General features: G+C 42.3%; 2 long non-coding RNA genes and 1 pseudogene across 3 annotated transcripts; 1 reads left to right on the forward strand and 2 right to left on the reverse strand.

Moving 5' to 3' along the window:
• The window catches only part of LOC142492340 (HEAT repeat-containing protein 5B-like), a 42,215-nt pseudogene extending 37,077 nt beyond the window's left edge, over positions 1–5,138 (reverse strand).
• On the reverse strand, positions 581–4,078 carry LOC142493149 (uncharacterized). The gene is made up of 2 exons (XR_012801024.1): positions 4,027–4,078; positions 581–2,888 (listed from the first exon to the last, which is right to left on the reverse strand). It is a non-coding gene; the product is annotated as an uncharacterized LOC142493149 (long non-coding RNA).
• Positions 5,139–5,439: 301 nt separating the features above from the next.
• On the forward strand, positions 5,440–20,447 carry LOC142493148 (uncharacterized). Of its 2 annotated transcripts, XR_012801022.1 has the most exons (5): positions 5,440–5,591; positions 9,563–9,685; positions 16,921–16,965; positions 20,112–20,193; positions 20,273–20,447. It is a non-coding gene; the product is annotated as an uncharacterized LOC142493148 (long non-coding RNA). The 2 variants fall into 2 exon arrangements; XR_012801023.1 differs by lacking the exon at positions 16,921–16,965.
• Positions 20,448–22,084: the final 1,637 nt, after the last annotated feature.

The raw sequence follows: 22,084 nt of genomic DNA on the forward strand, positions 1-22,084 counted from the left end.
GGGGGGGGGTGGTGAAAGCGCGGGAAACAGGGAGACACGGGGAGAGGTGTGCGCATGGCATCCCGGGGAGGAGAGCGTGGGGCGCGCGGCGCGTGCTTGAGAGCTGTGGGGGGTGTCCCGGGAGCTCGCTCCGCTCCCCCGCTGACTGGTGGGGGGGGGGGGGGTGGGGGTAAAAGCGCGGGAAACGGGGAGACACGGGGAGAGGAGGAGGTGCGCGCAGGTCACGATGAGTTGTAGGCTGATGTTCGAGGAGGAAGAGGCGGAGCCTCCGGGACCGGCGGGTAAGAGAGCGGGAGATGTGTGTGTGTGTGTCGTCACTCTGCCTCAGGCCAATGAGAGGTGTGCGGGGGCGGGCGGCCCAAGGGACCAATGAGATTTCCCCTAGGGACACAGGAGATGCAGACAGGCATACAGTGCTTTCACAAATATATAATAAGATATGATGTGACTTCAGTCAACTAAATGCATTATTGTATAATGAGAATTAAGAATCTATGGGCAGCACTACTATGTGTCACGGGAGACCAGGTTTATTAACACCTTTTTATGACGGGATCATTGATTGAACAAAGCAAGGAGGTAAAAGAAATTGTAATTTATTTCAGGAAAAGACATACACACAATGTAACACAATTTACAACGTTAACACACTTACTGGGAACAGGGCTAACGAATACATCTATCCTAAGAATGAAATTCCCAAAAATGACCTCTGTAGGAACCCTTTTCCTTGACCGGTAGGTACTCACGAAAGTCCTGGAACTGATCTCGGCGCAATGCCAACTGCGACCGCTACGTTCTCAAAAAGCGGGACTTAGAAACTTTTCTGAGTTGAAAATCTTTAAAGCCGGCTCGAGTCTATTCAGTAGAGAGCATCTTTGAATTTGCCGCTGTTGGTTTGGCACTTGGAATCTGCGCTCCTGATTGGCTGCAAGTCCCTTTATGGGTTTCAGTGTCTCCCTCACTAACATCTGCAGCCTATCAAAGCGTGGGAATTCTCCTGCCAGCCAATCACCGATTTGCCAGTATTGTAAAGCTGGGTGGGCACCTTTCTCAGTCTGTCAAGGGGCATGCGCCAACCTGGCACCTCTGCCTTTTTGCATACTGAGCCCACCCGCTGTCCAGGCTCCACAGAGTATGGGTTCTGGCAAACGGTGGTCGGATAGCCCCGTGTTAGCCCAGGAGGCGGGTACTCAAGCAGAACTGCAGTACCCCTCCTGTTCTAACACCTTGGCATCCCTGAGACTTTCAAGTCCTGACTTCTCACAGACCCATAGGCACCAAGCGTGGTAGCCATCTGGTCTGCTCGGAAGCCATGACTTGGAAATCCCACAGTTCATTTACAGGTTACCAGTACATATACCTATTAAATATAATCCTTTAATAAAATATACTGTGTCTTATGTGTGGTAAAATATATAAGTCTCTGTTCTGGTGTCAGGGATGGAGTGAGTGTATATAGCACCTACCCTCACTAGCCTCATACTTGGCACACTTTAGAAAAATAACTTGTAAAACTTTTACACACACGAACCACTCTCAACTTTATCACTTACCTGGAGTGCCCCCTGAACCGCAATACTAGGTCCAGGGTACCTGGGCATGTATCTAGGTACCACTCTTTATACTAGGGACCCCATGGGTGACCGTAGGTATACATTAGCCCCTTCATGCCCGTTTACCTTGTCTGGAAGATGCTGCAGCAGGAATCCTGGCGGTGAGTAACAATAGCGTTTTCAGAGTCAGGGTTTGCCCGGAGCAATGTGCTTGGCTGTATCCGAGAATCTCACTCGATTCCCGGATCCAATTCCTGGGGTATCCCATAACTCTGTAACCCCGATACATAGCCACATTCTGTGAAGAATTTCTCTGACAAACCAGCTCTGAAACTTACAGCCTAGAAACCTCCCGATCCCAGCATCCCAGGAAAGGCAAAACACACATGATTCTTTATTGTCGCATAATTTGCACCCAGTCACAGTAATGCATTTAGGACATCTGGGTCCAAGAGCTGACACTCTAGGACCTCAACTCACGGATCAGGGGTAAGCAAGTGGGCTGAACCTTTATTAGTGAGCTTGGTTAACCCCTTCACCGTTACACTATGGTGCTCAAAACTTCACAGACCAGTGTTTCTGTGCAGGCAATACATATTACTTCTTTGCAACTTTTTCTGTGTACATCAGCGCCGCCCCAAAAGCGGGCGCCTGATGGGGTTCTCCCAGACCTGCTCCCATCTGCACAGAACCAGCGTGCCAAGGATTAACATTTGCTTGTACTATGTGGAACATCAACTCTACCCAATGGAATGTTAAAGAGCCAAGAGGGCAAAGGCCTTTGAATTCACAGCTGCATTCAATCTGAACCATTTCAGTGTACATCTGTGTCGCCCCAAAGGCTGACAGACTTTGGCGCAGCCGTTGGACAGTCAAAGGGTGTGAGCTGTTTGCTGATATTAAAGGTTCTTATTTCAATCTGAAACTCAACAGCCCTTTTATCCCCTCTACCCAATTTTCCAACTCGGTCCATGAAATGTATAACTTCTGTTCTTGTAATGTAACCATATATTGTAATAACTCTATGCCAAGGACAAACCTGAAAACGAGGTTCCTACCTGGTAAAACATTTTTATATAAAAAAAAAAAACTGACCTGTTGACCTAAATAATTACCGCCTCATTTTTTTAAATACTCTTACTTTTCAATTAAATATAATTTTCCAGAAGTAAATAAAACACAAGGATAGGATCATTGTTGAGCCTTGCAGCCACAAATCTACCATGTAAAAAGTGCTTACAAAAAATATTTGAGGAACACTACTTGGCTCAGGAGTTGCTAGGGCAAGTCCAAAGCTGCAGAGACCAGGGCTGAGGCATTCAAGGAGCCGTCCTACAGGGCAGCAAAAAAGTGAAACAAATTATTAATCATGATGACTCAATGAAAAACATGACTGAGGTTCCTATGAATAATGTGCATCTTTCTATTATCACCAGGTCCTACGTAATGGCTTGATACAGTGGCTCAGTGAGTAAAGACACTGACTTTGATAACGACACAGAGTTTGAAAATGGAAACTGAGCAGGGGTTCAAATCCCGGTGTCAGCTCTTCGTGACCTTGCACAAATCACTTTATCTTGCTGTGCCTCAAACTAAAAACAAATTGAAAAGCTCTTCAGGGCTATATACAATGCTGCATACTGTGCACTATACTGTAATTGTGAAGTGCTTTGTGTTTAGAAGAAAAGGGCTATATGAAATAAAGTTATTATTGTCACCCACCTTTGATACGTGAATGAGACCGCAGTCACCATTATTAATATATGCACAGGAGTGAATGACAGGTGCTACAAGGGTATTTATACAGTAGTACCAGTGTTGATCAAAAGAATGATCAGAAAGAATCCCCTTATAAATAGCACTCAATTGTCATATATATTATTTAGAGTGGACACAAATGGTCCTGCTGTAAATTACAACAAATCTATTGTTGTAATTTCCAGCAGGACCATTTGTGTCCACTCTAAATAATATATATGACAATTGAGTGCTATTTATAAGGGGATTCTTTCTGATCATTCTTTTGATCAACACTGGTGCTACTGTCACCCACCTTTATCTGTTTGGCTAATAACGATAGCATAATTAGTTCTTAAATAGAACAGCTGCGTTGCACAGCGACATATATATTCCCAATAGCGCTATGTACATTAATGGCGCTATATAAATAAAGACATACAATACAATAGTGGTGCTATTTTTCTTGCAGAACCTAATCCTCAATACAATAGCTGTAATGAAGTCACTAGGATAGCAATATAAACAAGAAAACTTCCATAACGAAAAAGTAGCCGACACTGACATTCTACCTCATGGCTTTTTGCTATAGGACTTTTCTGTAATGTGTTTCATTTGACTGTGCATATTATTTTTGGTTTCGATTATTTATATGATTTATCAAAGCGCGATACAGAGTATCACTCTCTTTCTGGCTGTAACTGCCATTCAAATGTTTTTGGAAGTTTCTTACCTTTTTTGCCTTCGTTACAGTTTACATGCAAAAAAAATAAAATAAAGAGTGGGTCAGCAATTTGCTTGTAGGTAGAGCTCACAATGGGTCTTATCCCTAAAACACACCAGAGCATTTGGTTACCATGGAAATACAGTATGTCCAGCAACAAATATACACATACTGTACTTGTGTTACATTTAACCGGTTATCTCTCTTTGTCCTTATCTAGGATTGCCCTTTAAGCACTTTTTAGATAGAATACTAGTTATGTAATTATTCAAAGGAAATACAACTGATTTCCACATAAAACATGTAATGAATGCTGAACACAGACTTCTTGGTGTATTAATTAAATGCATTGACAGAATGGGTGACAATTCATAAAATGTTAATCAAGAAACCTACCCTGTTTGCAGCGGTAAGTACTTTGTCCAGGAACCGCAACCATTCAAAGATGAAGACAGACTTCTTAGCCTCTGTGATCTGCACCAAGGCATCTTCCTTCAGCAGCAAGCTGTGAGCCAGCTCAATTCCTGCTCTGATGCTTTGTCCACCTCAGATCCCTGATGCCTGAGGAAGACAAACAAGTTAGCACCTATTTACACACAATGTCTTACTGCTCTCTCCTGGTCAGACACCCGCTAATGATTTGTAATGGATATAAGAGCCCCTGCTACCACTCCCCTGGGTATTTGCATCTCTCTAAATCCTCCCCAGATTATGCACCCTCCTTTATTACCCTTCCAGGTTACACTCTCCCCAATTATTATCCCTCCCCAGAATATACAGCCCTTATCTCCCAAACCTCAGGATATATACCCCTCTTATTTCCCCTCCCAAGGATATATGCATCCACTTTTTTTTTTATCACTCCCCAGGATATATACACACATCCCTTATTCCCCTTCCCCAGGATGGGTGGATACATCCATCTCACATTAGCCCTCTCTGGTTATACACCTGCTGTCAGATGCCTCTGCGGATTCCTCTTCCAGGAAGCTTCTTCTCTCCCTTCACCACACGTCGTGAGCGCGACAAACAAAAACGCGTCATGAGCGCGACAAGCAAAACAGGCTGCTGGTCCTCGGCCGCGCGTTGACACAATCACGTTTGCGGTAGCCATCTTGCATACGGTCAACTGTGCCCCTGACAGCCTCGCTCCCCGGCAACAAATCAATAATATAAAACCCCACACTAGATGTGACAATACAGTAGTTTGCACCACTGACACTGAGATTTTTAACACCAATAAATATGTATTTACAGTGTATCGTTTTAAACACAATCTGTACTATAGACACGAATACACGGTTATCTCAGCATATGGATCTTTCATGTCAACTCACTTCTTGAGGCGCGGCGGGCAACGTCTTATTTTGCCAGAAACAGTGATGACGGGAGAGTTGTTTTGCCAGTAACAGTGATGGCGGGAGAATTGTTTTGCCAGTAACAATGATGGCGAGAGAGTTGTTTGCCAGTAGCAGCGAGGGCACGTTCGGTGCGGTCACGCGTCAGATATCGTACGTTGCAGACGTCACCTCGCTGACATACTTGACTATAACTGCTGCCGTCGTCTCCGCGTGGTAAGAACACGGGGTCACGTGGAAGGAGGGGCGGGGTGAGGTTATATAAAGCACCGCGCAGTGTGACGCTGCTGCAGTTGTTGTGTTGGGGAGAGCAGTAGTGTGTTATACGGCACATTATAAGGACACGTGTTATCTGTAGGAGATAAGTGGAGGGGGTGACATTGACCTGATGGCAACGGGTTTGCTTTATTAAGGCAGTCCATAAAAAGCAGCCCTCCCACGAGGGAAACATAACCGCAGTGTATAGCAATCCTCGGCACGTGCGCAGCAGATACTGTGCTATCTCTAGTAACCCAGCAAGACCCATGCACCGGCTGAAAGTGTTTCTGTAACCTGCAGCATGGTGGCATTCTGTATTTTAAGTTGACCTTGATAACAGGGCTGGGTTTTCAAGGGAAGTGAGCGCCATCGCCTTATGTAAGCAGCTAACCAGAAACTACAGTGATTTGTACAATTATTTGGAAGGGGGATGAAAGAAATACAAATGAGCCTCTCAGATATTTCTATATTAAAGCTAATTTAGTTACTGTAGGCTTAGATCTGTTCATCCCCCCCCCCCCCCTCAGGTTTCTGGCAACTTATTTCCCTACAAAAATTCCACTGACGACAGAAATAGAGAGGCTTTTCTTAAGAGAAGGATCAACCCATGCTTTGAATTAAGGGATATTTTTAACAGATGGCAGAGGTATATGGAGTATAAACAGTACTGGTGGATTATGTACATGACTATCATCAAACTAAGTAGTTGTCTAGGAGCTCTTCATTAGGCTACCACATAGAGACAAGTCTAAGGGAGGCATTTCTGTATTAAAGATTCTCCCAGACAAAATATAAGTACCATGCCATAACTACCTTTTATGATGTTTTATTATCTAAAATAAATAAGGCACATCCAGTGACCTAGGGTTTGGAAATATAAAAAACTACAATAATTAGTATAAAACAAATGTGATCCATATATGTACAATAGAAAAATATATCAACTCTTAATTATTGGGGGGGGGGGATCTATAATGTATAAAAGGGGAAATGTAGAAGGCATTGGCTCTTAACATTTATTACAGATTAAATGTTTTTTTTTTTTTTATCAATTTCATTTTAAAATAAGTCACACTTCCCCCTGTCCTTGAACATTAGAGATGGGTGGGGAAGTGAGTAAGAGGCAGAGCGCAAACACTGGGCAAAGCGATCCTCCAGGGGTGTATCACTGCATTTGAGGGTTGGGTGAAATATAGGGGTCCAAAGATCCTGGTTTACTTGGCGGCTCTGCCTTCTTTGAAGATGCCTCGTCGTCTGAAACTGCATATTACTAGCTTACCTTAAAATGTCAACAATTACTATGGCTGACTGATACAGCAGTAATAAAAAATGTACATATCGACATCGTCATTTTTTTTATTATTGCAATATTACTATCATATCAGTATAACGCCCAACTCTACAGTGACGGTTGAGGGATTAAGTACTTGGCCTAATATGGTATGCCAATAATGAACTGATCAGTGACAATCAGTTTTATGAGCACAGAGTGGGGAAATCGTTACTACTATAAAGGGTTTTTTTTTCTGTTCAAAGCAAATTTGTTGTTGACTGGGCCTTAGTATTAAGAAATAACTTTTTAAGTGCAGTTTGGGAATAAGTCCAATTAATAATATGTTCTTGTATAGCGCTGCTAGTTTTACGTAGCGCTTTACAGAGACATTTTGCAGGCACAGGTCCCTGTCCCATGGAGTTTACTATCTTATGTTTTTGGTGCTTGAGGCACAGGGGAGATAAGGTGACTTGCCCAAGGTCACAGGGAGCCGACACGAGTAAAGAGTTTTAGTGCGCGCTGGCTGTCAAATGTCTCCCTGGAGATCCCTCTTTAATGCTGCTCCCCGTCTCCCGTGATCAGCGAGGCTTGAGAGGACTCACACACATATAACAAAAAGAATGGGGGCGCAGAGAAGAAGGAAAAGAATAACTGAAAGTGCATAAGTACATTTATAAATTCATATTAAAATAACAAGTACACAACTTACGATAAAAGTGGAATCATATGGATCCAAGTACACAGAATGGGTATATCACTCAAATGGAAGGTCCGTAGTCCAGGCAATATCCCCCTCTGGATCGCAGTTGGCGTGTGCTTAGGGGAAGTTCTAAACTGGCGTCCACGTGTAGTGATCCCTGCACTCATGTAGGCAGTGCTAGGCGTATAGCGTTGTCACGTAATTACCCAGCATGCAATGGCTATCCTATGCGTTTCGTGTCACACTTCAGGGGCACAGGGAACAGGTTCCCCTGCTTCAAACTCCGTGCCAGTCAGTGTCTTTACTCACTTAGCCGCTCCTCCAATTGACAATAGTTTAAAAATAATGTTGCTCTCTTTCTCCCTCCTTTTATCTATTTTTGATTTAAAAAAAATTATTTGGGATTTCTTTCTTTTAGACACCAAACATTCACAAAATATGAATGTAATTGAGATTTTTGTTGCATGAAGTGATTGGTTTATATACACATCCTCACAAATTTTCAATGTGTGAGTTATCTGAGTGACCCTTACATCTTACTTTTTGTTTTGGGTAATTCCAGTGTGTTACCTCCATATGTATAGACTTGGGTACGGTACCTCGCATCAGCGGCTAGAGAAATATTCCTCAGGCTGAGGTCTCCCCTCCCCCACCCCCCCTTTGCTTCAAGGAATCAAAATTAGATTGTGAAGTCTGCAGAGATTTAAAGTGTCTACTGTATTTTGACTTTTACAGAATATTGCATAGTTTGTGTTATAAATCTACATATATCAGTTATAATACATTTTGCACCATACGAGGCTTGGCCAAGTTTACATAAAAGGGTTGAATGTCTTTCTACTTTAAAAAAGGGCTTTTTACCAAAAATATCCAGGTATACGACTACATTGAGAGCAAAGATTTAATCTAGCCCATTGGTCTGCAATTGGGATTTGTGAACAGCCAATTCATGTACACAACATCAAAATAGTGCTGTGCTATTAAATGTAGTTTTCCAAATTCCTTATTTTATTCATTTTAGTAATGGGTACTAGAACACAATGGGTGATGCAGTATGTATGAAGACTTGCAAAATGAAGCATGACTCAAATTAAGTCCTGCAAAAATGTCTATCATTTTTACTCTGTTTTCACTTTGCTGGCACCTTTAGTGAGTGGTTTGGGGAGTTGTAATGGCTGAAGAAAATGGATTAATCTTGATAAACATTCCCATGATCAGATGATAGCATGACAACAATCTACTGTACAACAAACTTGGAAACGGGAAAAAAAACTAGAATGCATTTGCTATATAAGGAATTAGGGTGTTATCCGGTTCTAAGGAAAGTTCAAAGTTTCAGCACTTATTCTAATTATATTGTGTCCATCTTCTGCTGTTGTACAGTATTACATAACTGCAGAATAATTAGTGTGCATATTAATCATTTACTCACATGGTGCAAATGCAGCACAGGAGTATATAAGAAGCAAATCAGTGATGTCAAGATAACTTCTTAGAAAGCAATATATGATGGTAGAATATACTAATATAACATATTAAGTCCCTGTTTTTAGGGTATTACAATGTAGATTAGTGGTTAGAAACCTACATGTCAAGATAAATCAACCTGTGCCCCTTCCCGTCTGTCCAGTTTTTATTTCTATTTAGTATAAACGTACAGGGGGTTATTAGACTGCAGCAGATGTAAGTTATTTGAATAATGATGAGTGGTGTCGTGAAAATGTAGATGGACTACCGCTTTAAAATAAACCTTAAGACCACTATTAAGTTACGTTTTAAAATCGCTTACACAGAATGTGCCAAAGGTGTATCGTAATTGTATTTTATGCATACATCGATAATTTAGTGTACAGTATGTTTTTTCTTAAAAGGTTGTACTTTATTCATAATATACATTTTTAAGTAAATCAAACTACAGTTTAAGCACAACACCCCCCCACCCCCCCCTGTTATCAGATTCCAGGTTGGTCGTCAGCATGGAACCCGTCGCCAAGAAGATCTTGAAAGGCATTATATTGCTGGAAGTGGCCGGTGTGGTTGGGGCATACGCTCTGTTTCATAAATTGAACGTGAGCCAAGGTAGTACTGAGGTGCACTCAAAGTTACACAACACAAAGTACCTGCAAGTAAAGACAACTGTATGCAGTCTCGTACACAGAATAGCACCTGCAACATATCTATTTTTTTTTTTTAATGCGAAATAATATCAAAATGTGAATTTTCATCTTTGGGTATTTATCTTGATTTAAAGGGGCAGTCCCACGTGGCAGGTAAAAAAACATGAGTATATTCCACTAACTTAGAAAAATTAAACTAATCTTAAAGTAAGTATCCTGTTAAAAAAAAGCACGTTTTACTTTTCTCCAGGCCCATTGAATTCATGCATACAGGTAGCTACTTATCTGTTTAATCAATGATGGTTTTGTAGCCCTTTTTCTGACGCCTTCCTAAGGGACTACTGGTACTGTACACAACCTGCGGCTCCAGGAGATCTGAGCCTCCGCTAGCTGGGAGCCTGGGGTAACGGTTCTAGCGCAGCGCCTCCACTTGCCCAGGATCCCCGTTATGTAAGATTGCCCTGGGCAAGAAACATACCATACAGTGCGTGCAACCAAGTTTTACTATGCATAGGCAGTCTTATCTTATTCTCTATATAACACTGGCGACACACTTTATTGAAGCTCGGCTAGTCCCACGAATTCGGGTATACCCGGGTGTATTGAGGTTTGTGACTGTTTTCTGCCCGAGTGCATTGGGTTATTTTCCAGCCAGGGATTGAAGCATTTTATTCCCGCTGGCTGCAATACTGCACAGTATATATATATATATATATATATATATATATATATATATATATATATATATATATACATATACACACTGCATTACAATTCATGAATTTATGCCATCTGGTAGACACGCGAAGCATTGCAGCCTATTAAATCCTAATCATTATCATTTAACAGATCAGCCGCCCGTCAGCCAGGCATGAACCCAGGCTGGGAAGGCAAACACAACGGGGCTTGTCAGAGGTGAGGAGCGGCGCATTCCAGGTATCTGCCAGGTACATACTGGGTATTTGCTCGAATAAAGTGTGTCGGTGCAGTAACATCACACATAACTTGCATATATATTATAACGTTAGAGTCCTTATACTATAGTGGCTCAGCCACACCTCTAGTGAATTTGTCCGGTATAACAGTGGCTCCGCCACGCTCTTATAGAGGTTGTCCTTGTAAAGTATTGGGTAGTATGCTCAGTCCGCTAGCCACTTGCTAGTGTCACTACAGAGGTATTCCTAAGGCGGGATCAGCGCCTGATGAGCGGTGTTGGTGCACTTTCCATTACAATGTACCTTCCGGTCACGGCGGTGACCGTTCCTTCTTCACAAAGGATCCGTGCCTCCGCTCCTTGTCCTCCCGATGTCGCGGTGTCCCGCCGTCTGATCCCAGATGACGGCGACCGGCCACAACTCGGTGCGTTGTCCCTAACTAAAGTGACAATTCCTTCCGCTATCGATCGTCCCTGCAGTTCCGCAGCCTACGGTGACTCAGGGAATTCTCCTATGGGCCTGAGGGGAATAGCTGACCTATGCAGGCGGGTCACTGACCCCCTGCACTCACACTACCTCCTCCGGCTCTGTCCTCCTCTCCTCCCTAGCGTGGTCTCCCTCTCCACTTCCTCTTCCTTCTAATCCCAGCTTTCTCATTGGCTCCTAGCGTCAGGTGACTGATCCAGAGCTCCTGGAAGTTGTAGTCCATTAATAGAGCCTTTCCCTTATTGGCCTGGCGTTCGCGCGCTCCATCGCGCATGCGCGACCTCCACTTTGTTAGTGCCCTCTGCAACATTGCGCAATAACATGGCGGCACCCTGTACTATCGTGCCGTCGCGGAACCTGACGCACTCCCTCCGCGCGCGCACACAAAGTACCTAACACACCCTTACAGTTTTATACCTATTCTTATACCCAAAAGGTCGAAATAGATGTTGCCTGTGAGTAGGTTTACTGGCTATGCACTTCTTTGCCCAGGCTGTGCTGGAAAGCTGTGTAATACAGCAGGCATAAGCTTTTAGGTCCATGTTATAATGGATAAGAAGTAAAGAAGGACACTGCTCATTTGCATGTCATTACCCAGAGTACCTGGCTACAGTGGAAGCACTGTTAAGCGATAATGGTGAAAGACAGGGTTGCAGACCTCTCTGAGCTATGCAATTTCACCACATAGCATTTTTATTTACTGTACGTACGGTGGAGGGTTTTTGTCAATTTTGTTTACCCACCATAACTATTTTTTGTCTGGTTATACCTATTTCACAAACAATGGACAAAACAAATACACAAATTTACCTCTAATTTTGAGAAGAATAAGATAAACAATGTAAAGACCAACAGATTTGGTTAAGGCCTACCATGGAAAATACGGTTAAAAAAAGATTTGTGAAATATTTTTTTTTAGATTGTTCATCTCCATTTAACCTACTAACATGCCACTGTCCTTCGTTCTTTTTTTGACTCTGCAGGGACTGTTCCTTTAAACTCTGTACGTTGAAGTGACATGGTGTTAGTTAGTTTTGTTTAGACAGCTTGTACAATTATCTTAAAAAAATATTGTTTTACTCTGGTTTCCACATGGTTTGATAGATCCAAAACAAGGGATGATTCACTCAATATGTAATAAGGTGAGAGATAAAGAGGATGAGCCCCAGCTCAGCTAATACAGTGTTAATATGTTCTAGAGGGGTACTGTCAGGGAATAAAGATGAGGCATATACAAGGAAAGAAGAATCCATAAATGACTCACCCAACCTCTTCCAGATTAAATAATATATTAATGTTAATAATACTTTATTAATGGTTAAAACCTACTAGGTCCTTCAAAACCAAGTGATAACCCCTGTTAGGGTTTATGGTGTAGAAGTGTCCTTACATTTAAAACCTCAATAGCGCTGGCATGTGGCATAAAGCCATGTATGAGACAGTTGGTATGACATTAGCCCACCCATGAAGAAGTTCCTCCCGGAACGAAAAGCGCGTCGGGTGATGTGCTGCTTTTCACGTCACTAAGTGTGACTGAGACGCAGGTCTCAGTCAAGGCATTAGACAGGCAGTGTGTTCTATTACGCTAAGCTCTGGCTAACAATCTATAGCTAGATAAAAAGATGTGGACCCACAAGGTAAACACTAGCAGTCAGTATATTAAACCAATACTGTCTATGGAGCACTAACTCGATTTCAGTATACCATTACTGAAGCCGATACACAAAATATAATCTGTCCGGTAAATAGAGGCAGGCATGTGAGACACAGTACGCTACAGCGTCTCAATAGTAACAGCCTACCCATATCTTTACTATTTGGATAAGCATTCAATTAGAATGATAAATATTTGATGGTTGTGACAATTATCCACACACCTATTTTATCTGTATATACATTGAACACGATCACTCTTCTGGAACCAGGATCACATGTACAGTAGGATGTGAATGACTCCAGTGATTTAACGCAACCCCTTTTGAAAGCACACAAAGTCCTTCTATATTCTTTAACTTTATTGGGGGAGTCAACAGAAATATAAAAGGTACTTGAAGATGGTGTAATGTAGTGCGTGTGCTTCAATAGCTGATGGTGCCTTGGTATAAAGGGGGGCGGGTAAAAAAGGATGGCCTTTGCAGGGGTGTAATGGAGGAAGAATGTACTCACTAAGCCAGCTTGTTAGATCTAAAGCACATGTTCCTGTGACAAGCAGGAAGAGTCAAAGGACCATTCCATAAACAGAAATGGGTAGGGGAACAACAAGGCTAAACCAAACGCATGGTAATGAGAATGGGAGGTTGCCAGGGCAACCAACTGGTGGCAGTGTAAAGATAGAAAGTGTCAATAATGTATCTTTACACATGCAGCTAGCTGCTGGAACAGGGGAACTAACAAGCAGCTGAATTAAGGAGACAGAAATCTGTGAGCTGCAAAGAGACACAGAAAATGTGTAATCCTGTTCCAGGACAATCACAGATAAAGTTACTTCCTGACACAATCCATGAGACAGTTTTTTTTCACGGTTTTTTTTTTTTTTCATTTCTGGGCTCTAAAACGGCCCATGACTTATTTTGTATATATACCGTTCACATAATTATCACTAACAGTATCACAAAATTGGCTATTACCAGTCTCGCCATATATCAACTTTAGAATATCAATATATTATACAGTGGCTCTCTTGGGATCAAATATTATTACTAGGAATGCTTTAACATCCTATTACAGCTCTTACTGATCATACAGACAGTAACATTCATTTCTAACTGACCCTACCAATAGAGACACCAATATATAGGATTCAGGATACTGACTCTTCAAAGGTCACACAAACTGTGTGACAACCATACATGGCTTTATGCCACATGCCAGCGCTATTGAGGTTTTAAATTTAAGGACACTTCTACACCATAAACTCTTACAGGGGTTATCACTTGGTTTTGAAGGACCTAGTAGATTTTAACCATTAATAGTAGTTCTCAGTAATAAAGTATTTACATTAATATATTTATTTAATATAGTAGTTTCATAAAAGTTATTGTAATTTGTTTTAAGAACTTTGTAAATCAGCAAAATGTTTGAGGGAAACTTGTTGATTTGCACTCAACACTTCTCAATTTTTGTATAAAAATATTGGAAAAGTTGACAAATTCGATTATTTTCAGGAACATTTCTAACAAGTGGCTTTCTACGTAAGATATTTGCTTTTGAGGATTTTTTAGTGAAGTTTGATAACTTTAATAACTTTTTTGGAAGCTGCAAATGGCCAACATTTGCTAAGCTTCACCAATCTGTAGAACAGGTGTGCAAACGGGGGGGGGGACACAAAATGTTGAAAGGGGGGGCGCTGCGCTTGCAAAGGCCCCGTGCTCTTTTCCACAACATTTAAATTGATTGCCTGGGGAAGAGCGCCGGACCTCTAAATTGCTTCTTCCGTTCTCTCCAGCTTCTCTTGACACTCGTCGCTATGACAATGCAACAAAATGCCAACGCATCACATGACAACGCAACATCGCAATGCCATGACGATAACGTCTCAACGTCACAGAGAGAGATGCCAAAGAGGGGGGGGGGGGGTGTGGAAGTTAAGAGCAGGCAGAGGATGCTACTTAAAAATTTTGCACACCCCCTGCTCTAGAAAATATTTTCCTTTCGATCTCTGGACTCTCTCCGTTTCTATTTTTCTACTTCTGTCTAAGTACTGTAACGGATTTTCTGACCTGGCCTGACCCACCCAATCCCATATTGGCCCCTGTGGTCTAACCAGTCCCCATTACAGTGTGATGTCCGGTGGTGCACCTGTTGGCAACAGGACTCCTGAGTCTCCCGCATGATGTTGTGTGGGGATTGCCAACCCAGACAGGCAGCTGAGGTAGTGTGCTTGAGTCCTACCTAGATCCAGTGCAGCGCCTCCACCTCATCAGGATCCCAGCGTGAGCTTGTGGATGGTCCTGGTGAGGAACTCCTCTGTGGTGCTCCTCTCTGTGCAATGATTCCACACTTACACACGAGAGTGTCTTTAATCAGGAGCATCTTTATTGAATACGGTGGGCCAGCTGCCCTCCACAATGGGTGTATTTAGCCCTCCATTGTTCACCGTACTTCCCTTTGAAAGGTATAGTCCTCCTAATGTAGGGATTCCCTATCCCCGCAGGGATATCTACCCTGTGCCAGGTCCCTGGTCACAGTCTCATAAGCAGCAGCTTAGAACAGAATCACTCTTAACTCCTTCCAGAACTGGGAAGAACTATTACCTAATCCTTCAACAGCTTAGCAACTACTTCTGAACGCCTAACTTTTGATCAGTGCTGTGCCTTATGTATCCTCAGGGGGCTGACACAACTCTGACATCACTAATTATGGATTCAGAGCATGTGACCACTCCCATCCATACATAGGGCACCTCACCAGGGTGTGAGGGCAAACCTCCATAATTACTGCTGGCATGCCCATAATTTACGAGGCCTTATTGTCAGCAGGAGAGATGACTGCAGCCATTTTACAGCATGGTTACAGTACTCTCTGGGACTGATTGTAAAAACTCCAAGGCCAGTCGCACTTTGGGTGAAAACTCCAATTGACTTGAATCAGCGTTTCTGCCATCAGCTGATCCGGAGTTTAAGGAATCAGACCCTTTATGCTCAGTTTGTTTTCTTATTTGTGACTCAATGGGATTAACTTTGCTCCTAATCTGTTTTTCAAGTCTAGGTTGTACCCTGGCTAAACAGTAAATGTATTTAAATTTCACCCAGCATCCATCTGTCTAAGTCTTCTGGTGCATGTGGGAGACAGACCGGGAGTCATAAAAATGCAATGACGAATGTCACTCTCAGTCTGACAGTATCTCCCGATAAAGTAATTTGCTCGATACCCTGCATCATCGTGTTTGACTATCCCGCATCGTGCTTTGATGACTCCGGCCTTAACTTCTAACAACAAAGCTCTGTAACACCATATGTCATAGGTGGCAAATAAGTGAAAGACTGTAGAGTACCATCAACTCTAAAAATAGGTCAAACATTATACAATAGCTGTTGTCCTATCATCTTCTTGTATTTGTTTGTCCATTTTTGGTACCGTTTTAGCCCCAGTTGTTTAGATCTTGTACCATTTAGACTATTGAGGCATTATGTGGACCTAAAGTAAGGGGTGGTTACATTTAGATTAGAAATTTGTGTTAAAATACTCACCTTTTATACAAGTATTCTATATTGTGTGATTGTTACAATAAATATAATATGAATATACACTGGCGACACACTTTATTCGAGCTCGGCTAGTCCCACGAATTCGGGTATACCCGGGTGTATTGAGGTTTGTGACTGTTTTCTGCCCGAGTGCATTGAGGTATTTTCCAAGCAGGGATTGAAGCATTTTATTCCCGCTGGCTGCAATACTGCACAGTATATATATATATATATATATATATATATATATATATATATATATATATATATATATATATATATATATATATATACTGCATTACAATTCATGAATTTATGCCATCTGGTAGACACGCGAAGCATTGCAGCCTATTAAATCCTAATCATTATCATTTAACAGATCAGCCGCCCGTCAGCCAGGCATGAACCCAGGCTGGGAAGGCAAACACAACGGGGCTTGTCAGAGGTGAGGAGCGGCGCATTCCAGGTATCTGCCAGGTACATACTGGGTATTTGCTCGAATAAAGTGTGTCGGTGCAGTAGGTGGGTTTTGTACATTTGATTGTAATGTGTTCCACTGATACATCGCTAATCTTTCTGCCTTTCACTAGATTTCAGGTATACAATGAACAGAAGATTTTCCTCTGTTTTAGAAGGTACATTTTTTTACTTCTGCTTTTATATAGTTCACGGTGGCACTGCCTTGCAGTCTGTGCTGTTATAATTGGTAGGTTTGTGAGTTAAGTCTCAAATTCTGTAACGATTCGAAATTCACTTCTTCCTAAAAGTCAGATAAAATGTAGGCAATAGAAAAGCAGAAGAGTGGTAAGGGGAGTCCCTGAAATGAACTGTGGAAAATATAAGGCCAATCACTTGTAGGTCAACATTGAAATAAACAGAACTTTTTTTTTTTTTTTTTATAACTTTCTTTTATTGGTTTTTACAATGGTAGTACTGTCCACAATCACATTGGTATCATTTAGTCAGCTTTATGACATACAACATCGAGACAAACATGGTAGGGGGAAGACGTGAGAGGGGATGGGGAGGGGGGGAGGGGGGGCAGGTATCGGCTAGAGGGAGAGTGTAAATTCCTCCGGGTTTTCCATTGCCGATGACTCTTTCCGCGTGTTTAGAACTGACTCATTAGTCATCCCGCCAAGCCCAAAGACCAGGGGCAGTCGGAGGTCTCCTGCCTTTGTCCTATATGTCGAGCTATGTGTCAACCCTCTCGTGTGTCTTTTCCGCCACCGAAGGAGAGCCCATCTGCTACTATCAAAGCCAGACGCTGGCATTGCTCATCCCTGGGATATCGGTCTGTGCCAACCACAATGACCAGACTTTTTGAAAATTTGAACCAGTGTCGTTGACTAGACTTGTCAACTTTTCCATCTGGCAAGCGAACCAAATTCTATTCCGAATTTTGTCTATCGATGGAATTGCATTCTGATTCCATAACGCTGCGGTCTCGCACCTCATCGCCGTAGCAAAGTGTGCTATGAGTTTGTTTCCTGATCTAGATACCTCGTCAGTGGGCTTACCTAATAAGAAAATCCACGGATCTAGTTGAATTTTGAGGCCCAAGAAGACCCTTTGAAGCCAATCTCTAATTTGTGTCCAGACGGGTATGATTCGTGAACAAGACCACAGCATATGTACCAGATCTCCCTGTTCCCCACACTGTCTAGGGCAGAGAGGGGAAGCTCCCGCGACAAATTTTGCCAATCTAACTGGGGTGAGGTACCACCTCAACAATACTTTATATGAGTTCTCCTTCAGTGTCGTACAAATCGAGCTGCTGGCCGCAGCGTTGAAGATCGCCGTCCACTCTTCGTCTGCTAACGGTCCAGTCAAGTCTGTTTCCCATTGAGTCATGAAACTGGGTCTATGTGAGTCATCAATGTCCGCCCTGGCCACCTCCCTGTAAAGGGCAGATACGAGTCCCCGTGTATCGGTTCCCCGATCACAGAGCTTTTCAAAATTAGTTAGCGGTGGTCTGTTTGGGTGTTTGGTATAAAATGCCCGAACCTGGAGGTATCTAATAAAATCTGTGTTGGGTAAGCCCGTTTCTGACTGTAAAATCTCAAATGTTTTGATTGTGTCTCGGCCCTCCAGGTCCTTAAGCCTTCTTAAGCCCCCTTGTTGCCAGTGTGTGAAGTTCCTGCCGATTAGCCCTGGAGCAAAGTCCGGATTGCCATACAAAGGGGCCATTAATGAATCTTTAGAGGTCAATGAGTGCCTATCTTTGGTCGATTCCCAGACCGAGAGAGAGTTCAACACAGAGGGTAGCGGATTCTTTAGCTCTTTCAGCCTAACCTTGGGATACCAGATAATATCCTTGAGCTCTAGCGGGGCACATACCTCCCTCTCCAAAGCTACCCAGCGCCTCAGCTCCGGATCACCATGCCACTGCGTTATTTGGCACAGTTGGGCCGCTTTATAGTAAGCCATCAAGGTCGGCACTGCCAGACCTCCAGTTTCCTTAGGCCTTTGCATGATTGACATTTTTATCCGTGGTTTTTTATTTTTCCAAATGAATTTCGTAACTGCTTTCTGCAGTGCTATAATGTCTGATCTTACCACGGGTATCGGAAGAGTTTGGAACAGGTATAGTATCCTGGGGAGAAGGTTCATTTTCACACAGAAGATCCTACCAATCCAGGATATCCCATAAGCAGACCACTCTTTGAGTTCCTTTGTAAGGGCTCTTAGGAGTCTCGGGTAGTTCTCTTGGTAGAGATTGCGGTTATGTTTAGTGAGAAATATTCCTAAATATTTTATAGCTCTGGTCTGCCATTTAAATTGAAAGTTAAGCTCAATTAGCTTCTCTGTCTCTTTTGGAATATTTAGGTTCAGCGCCTCCGATTTCGATTGGTTAATCTTAAAACCGGAGATTCTGCTGAATTTATCCAGTAGCCCGAAGAACTTTTTTTTTAACACAACTTGTCACTGTAGAATCACTTGAGTTATTATTTAAAAAATAAGTTTTCTGTTTTAAAATGATGGCTTCACCATAATAAGTTGATTGTATTGAAGTACCACATTTTCTGTTTGCATTGAAGGTTTTTGAATGCACTACGATAGCACTACTGAATGTGGAGTTACTGGACAGAAAAAGGGGAGGGTGGCTGATTTTCTAAGCATGGCCTACAGGCATTGTCTTAATTTTTAACCTTTTAGAGTGACATTTATGAAGGTCCCTGAAAGCCACAAGGGCCGGCACTCCAGGGACCCTGAATGTCATACCTTTTTTTGCTCGTTCTCGAATGGGAGATTGCATTCATGATTGGAAAGGAAAAACACTCCTATTTCAGTCATCGGAATGCTGGTTGTAACTGATTGCTATTGAAGTGATCACGTGGTTGCGATCCCTGTATCATATAAGTTAAATTAAAGCAGCAATACGGGTTTTACTTTATTTTTTTATTACAGGATTGAAGCAGGGGTTTTCGGAGCTGCACTGTATTCATTTCAGCTCATTGGACCCCCTGCTTCTAGAGATAACGTCATCCAGTGCGGCATTCTATTGGCCCGCGTGACTGGGATGTTTAAACTGAAAAGAGATAACCGTCACACCCTACAAAGTTAATTCTGGAAGTAAGGTGTCCCCAGAGCTGAAATTAACACAGTTCAGCTCTTCGCCTATAATAAATTTAAACAATGATACCTGTATTGCTGCATTAACATATTAGTAATGTGTTTAAATATTCATATATAAATCACACTAGAAAAGTTGTTTTTCACCCGAAGTAAAGAGTGGCATGAAACACCTAATCTAAAAAAACCTTTTGTTCATATATAGTGTACTATAAATCCAATGAATGGTCTGGAATATATGGCACACGGGAACTTGATGCAGAAACGTGGTCTACAATAAAAAAATAGTGAGTTTTGTTGGTCATAGATTTTATGTTAAACAAGTATTTTAGAAAGTTTGTAACAGTAATGTGTCTTTTTTTGCAGGTTTTTTGTGATGGTTATTACACAAACTTCTGCTGCATCTACAAAATCAAGCAATGTAGGATTATTCAAAATAGTCAAGTGAAATCCATCTTCATCCACATGAACAGTGTGACAAACATGTGGCTAGTATTTAGCCTTTGTGTTGATACGTAGCCGAATAAACTCGAGTTGTCCACTTCTGTCATTTATTTGCGAAAGAGAAGGGTTTGCCTTTTAAACAGTGCTAATTTTATTTAGTACCATTTCAAAGGCACTTAACAATTAAAGATGGAGAGATGTAGCCACGTTGGCTATAGTTTTGTTCTGCCTGTTGCATATACTCGCTCCACAAGGCTTTCTGAAGAGTTCCTCAATAGTGCTGTTCAGCTTACAGTTTTGTAATTTCTTTTTTTGTGGCTTAGACCCCTTTTATATGTAGAAGTAATATTGCTATTGAGAGCAAGAAATTACAGTTTGGTATATATCCCGTTTAGTAGATCAGTCGATTAAAACCATAATGCTCATCATTGCATTCGATCCGCGACTCGCATAAGCTACTTTCATTTGCGCGGCCCCATATTTCTTGCGTAAGGATCACTACAAAACTCCTATAGAAAAAAGGTCCAACGCTCAAATGGATATACATAAAACATATACAATAAATACCCTATACATTCAGGTATATGTGCTTACACTTTCAACCTATGACCCACCTGTCACTCTATCCCTAGACACAGGAATAAGGTTTAATTGTGCTAAAAGATACCGTAGCCGGTACGAACACTTGCAAAGTGCCTATTTCCACACCGGCTCACATTTGGGATTTTCTAGGAATGCACCGATCAAAAGCATATCTCTTTCTCCCCTCTTGTTTATACATAAAACATACATTTGCAAAAACAAACAAACAATTTATTAAACAAAAAACACTAAAATAAGAATCTCACAAGGGTGGTGTATGGGGAAGAGAAAACAAATATCCGCAGAAATGCACTTCCCCCCTCCCCATAGAACAGAATAGGAGAAAAGCAGGAAGCAGCCTAGAAGACCCAAATCCAAATGAGGACTGGCACCATGTGTCACTATCGACCCTTCACTTGGCCCTTTGTAAAATAAGCCATCGACTCGCTATATGTACACCTACAGTGCGTGACGTCACCGCGTCAATTGTGTGACCATGAAGATCAGTTAAGTGCTCCCTCTGTGCAACAAAGACATGAGGAAGAGACTGATCAGGGGCGCCCCCCAACGCCAGCAGGCCAGTACCACCCTGCACAACAGGCGTCTATGGGAGCATCCCATCACCCAGCAATGGAGCAAGCCACTCAGGTTAAAGCCCAGAGTCGAGCTGTGGGAGAAAACCACGGATCTCCATACGCATACTCCGCAGCCCTTTTTCCCTCTAGCATGAAGGGACTACTGGTGCTGGCGTTACCTGTGGGCTCACAGAGAGCTGAGCCTTTGCCACTAGGAGCCTGGGTTAACAAATATATAAAGTGGCAGCGCCTTCACCTGTACAGGAACCCAATTATATGAGATAACCCCGAAGAGGAACCAATAATAACAGCTCACAGATTATGCAATAACCTTTTACTGTCATATAAACTAATCAACACAGAGGATATAATTACTACTGGTTACAGTTATCACTAGCCACGCAGGGCTTTGTCCCACCACAGTATACCCCACACAGTGTCCACAATACCAGGAGAGTCCCGGGGTCGCCTCACCCTCTGAGTGTCCCCCAAAAGATACCCTCCCTTCTAGGTGTGATCAGCGCCTTACTGTACAGTAGTGTTGGTGCACGTTTGGTGAACAGGTACCTGCCGGTTG

The sequence above is a fragment of the Ascaphus truei genome, chromosome 4, assembly GCF_040206685.1.
Source record: "Ascaphus truei isolate aAscTru1 chromosome 4, aAscTru1.hap1, whole genome shotgun sequence".
Classification (NCBI taxonomy): Eukaryota; Metazoa; Chordata; class Amphibia; order Anura; family Ascaphidae; genus Ascaphus; species Ascaphus truei.